The sequence below is a fragment of the Neophocaena asiaeorientalis genome, unplaced genomic scaffold (assembly GCF_003031525.2).
Source record: "Neophocaena asiaeorientalis asiaeorientalis breed wild unplaced genomic scaffold, Neophocaena_asiaeorientalis_V1.1 scaffold135, whole genome shotgun sequence".
NCBI lineage: Eukaryota > Metazoa > Chordata > Mammalia > Artiodactyla > Phocoenidae > Neophocaena > Neophocaena asiaeorientalis.
Window position 1 is genome coordinate 559,198 of NW_020175190.1, and position 3,843 is coordinate 563,040.

A 3,843-nucleotide genomic window follows, 5' to 3' on the forward strand; every position below is an offset into this window, starting at 1 on the left:
AACTTTTGGGGTGGGGCAAGGAATAGATATATTTTGTCTTGCCCAAACTCTGTGCCTGTCACATACTTCTTGAGGAAGCTGGAAAGATACGTGTATATATCCATCTCCATGTAGTAAGCTCATGTCTGGCTCACCATCACATCCCAGAAGGTAATCAATAAACACTTGTTGAATGAGTTCCTTAAGGACAAAGTCTATCTTCACCATCTTTGTTTCCTTAGCATCTGACCCAGGGCTGGGAATAAGTTTCTCAGAAAATAGTTCTTGATTAAAGCGATCTAATTAATTAACAACCAGAAGTGCTTCCTATTAACTACATTTGTCCAACATTACATCAAAGGTACAACCTGGCATATTTTTCACAACCTGGCAAAAGAAGCCTGCCTCATCTATGGGACCAGAAAACTTTTCAAAAGCTGCATAATGATGCTGATTAGAGGGAGTTTTAAATGTAAGTTTCCTCGTTTGTGTGAAAATGAGCGGTTTTTTTTTTCTTTTGAGGTGTTTTGTTTGGTATTTTCCTAACTGCTTCCACAAGTATTGTCAGTGCCTGACTGTTAATAAATCGAGATCTTAATTAAGTATTTCTCAGGTAGATCATCATAAAGTGGTATGAACCAAGTACTTGTCTTCAGTCCTCCAGTATCAGTATAGTTACTGGCATATGTATCTTTTTCAAGGCTGAAGTGTGAACTTGAAGGCAGGACTTTATTCTTATTTATCTTCATAGTCACAGAACTTTTACCAATAGCAGTTTTGTTGAAGGGTCAAGAGTAGGAAGCCAAAAGGGATAGAATAATTCTAAAAAGTGCGTGGGATAAATACAAATACAATAACAACATTATTACAGCTACTTGTTATTAAAAATTATGTTCCAAGTACCATAAGAGGTCTTTACATATATTTTATTAAATTTTGATTAAATTTCAGTCCTAAAAACTCCTCTTTGAGGTAGGTGTTATAATCCTCATTTTATGCATAAAGAAACAGAGAATCAGAACTGATGAATAATTTACCCAGGATGACACAGCTAATAGATTTGGCAGAGCTGAGATTAGGACCTGATTCCAAAGTTCATCTCACACACCAAGAATTGGCATTTTGCAAGTGTGTATTGGAGAGATGAAAGAAGATTGTTATAAGAGTTCTCTTTCATCAGCAACTATGTAATACCCCAGAGGGCTAAAGTGTGATAAAGAATATAACGATGTGAGTGCACGGATGTGGAAGACAAGAGGTATAGAGGTATTCCCTATATTTTTGAGCTGTGTCCCTTTTTTCTCTGTGGAGCTTTGTATTTAAGGGAGCACATGACATGACATATAATTAGGCTTCATCTCCACCTTGCTGGAAGTTGTTATTGTTGCCCTTAAAATTATTATCACACTGTTATTATCTGGGATGAAACATATGAACTTTAGATGTTACGATCAGTAATATCAGCTTGTCTGCCCTATCCAAAGGAATACGTTCAGTTCATGCTCAGATATGCAATGGAACCTCATCGATCTGGATGTGTCTGAGCTCACCTGTGACAGTCCAGATGCTTCTCCAAGCTGTAATTACATATACCAGCTAGTCTCCAATCCTTTAAAGTTGCAAATGTGCACTTTTTGTCCAGATGCTGACATCTTTCCAGCAGCCCTCTTCAGCTTGCTCAACTGCCAGCCTCCTTACTTAGTTCACTGGGTTCCAGGAAGAATCCGGGTCTCATAAAGAATGCTGCCTCTGATAATTTAATTCCAAGCTGAGCAGAGTAAAATCAGTTTGAACCTCACCAAACTGAAAGTCTATGAAAGTAAAATTTTTGGAGTCTATGAAAGCAAAACTCAAAGGGCAAGTGTTGGCATAACTAATTATATGAATTAGATGGAATTTGAAGAGGAACCAAATATGGTAAAAAGAGGGGAGATAGCAGTTGGTTTAATAAAAAAAAATTGAGAAAGCAAATTATGTTTTTCTTGGCTCTGTAAATTAGAAGCCAAAAAATGGTCCACAGAAGTGTAAGAATCAAAAAGCATCACCAGTGTTCCGCTTTCACCAAAAACATGGAAGAAATTTCCTAGAAATGGTCAGGATGGAATTATGGAAAAAATCCTCTTCAGACCTTCACTGGTTCATTCACTGCCAGGCAGGGTGCTAAACATGGGAGATATAAGATGAACATGGCCGTGACCCTCAAAGCTTACCCTCTAGTTCAGGGAGGTACATCAACTGTCCTGTACAATGAAGTGTGAAAGGCACCAGGAAATAAATATAAAAGGGACACAGTGGGTGCACAAAGGGGGAGTGGTCATCTCTGTGATTCTAATAAAATTACTTCATAGCAATCATGTAGGGTTGTTCAGTGAGACGGCAAACTGTCGCATGGAAAGGGGAAGGAGAACCTGAATTAACAGATATACTGGAGTCAAGGCACAAGGATGGGGGTTTTGAAGAAGCAATCAGTTCACACCAGTCCTAAGACACGAATGATCTGGTAAGTGTTCTCCATCTTTAATTTCTAGGTTATGAATTTCACAAAGCAGAATTGCTGCTATACGTCGTCGCTAAGTTAACTCCTGTCCCCCCCCCTTTCCATTGCCACCCCACTACCAGATATATCAGGTGAGTAGGGCTCAATTCGAATTAAATGTGTCACCTGGGGCAACTCCTCACTACGCAGGGCCTCAGTTTCTTCGCCTGTAAAGTGAGAAACCCGAACCAACTGTGAAGTCCATTTCTGCTCAGAATTACTAAATAGGACAAGAAACCAGAAAGGAAACTCAAGAGAAACAAAAGTGAAAGTGCCCAAAGGAAATACAGTAGTAAACAAAAGCACAAAATTCTATATCTCACTGAAAAATGTGGCAGAGTTCCCAAATACTTTTTTCAGCAACCCGTGAACACGAGACTTGGGAGAGAATGAAATGCCTATCACGCCCTCTGAATGTGAATGAGATGAGTGTAACACGAATCCACCTTGCTCCATGCAACTGTCTTCTTAAACAACGACCCTGAACAACCATTTATTAAAATTTCCTTTCTAAATAAGTCAATCCGCGATGAAAGGTCCGTCCCCACGTAACAAACCCCACGGACCACCACACAAGGGTGTGTCCCGCTTTGGGAAGAGAGAGAAAAGGGGGTAGAGAAAGACAGGAAGGAAGGATTCGAACCAATATTATATTCTGCCTAGTGTGTTGCCACGCGGTTGTTATGCAGAACATCATGGAAGCAAACTATTTTAAAACTTGGGAAATACAGTAGCCTTTAAATTTGATCATTTCCTCCTTCACGGTGTTAGTGAGACTTCTCTGCACGTAACCCAGAACGGTACACCCGCCCGGGAGGGAGAGCGCGAGCTCCGGGGTGGACCGGCAAGTGGAGGCGGCCAGAGGAAGGGACCAAGCTGACAGCTTCGCAGAGCGTTGGCGGCGGGTGTGAGACCGGGACCCGCAACCGCCACGGCTACAGGGTTCGAGCCGGACCCTCCGGTGGCACAGGGCTCCCGAGGTGGGAGGATGCTCCCTGCCCACTGCGGGAGCCTCCCTCCTCTGAACAGAGGAGGCAAGGGCGCGCAGTCGCGCGCGCGCGCACACACACACACATCATTCCCCTGGAGTTGTGTCTTGTCTCTTTTGTTTTTCTCCCTTCCCGGTCATGAGACCCGGAAGTTTTTTTTTTTTTTTTTTTAATCCTGTCTCTCTCTTTTCCAACCCCCACCCCCCCAATCTATCACATGGCAGAGATAGAATAAAAACAGAAAAATGGCGACGGTCACGTTGTGGCGAGCACGTTGTATCCTTGCTGCGTCATTAGATAATCCTCATGCAAATAGCTTGAAAAACAAAGGAAGGGGAG

At 42.0% G+C, this 3,843-nt stretch overlaps 1 long non-coding RNA gene across 1 annotated transcript; it reads left to right on the plus strand.

Annotated features, from left to right (window-relative positions):
* Positions 1 to 372: 372 nt before the first annotated feature.
* LOC112412976 (uncharacterized) lies at positions 373 to 3,617 on the plus strand. Its single transcript, XR_003005878.1, has 3 exons — positions 373 to 451; positions 2,328 to 2,479; positions 3,287 to 3,617. It is a non-coding gene; the product is annotated as an uncharacterized LOC112412976 (long non-coding RNA).
* Positions 3,618 to 3,843: the final 226 nt, after the last annotated feature.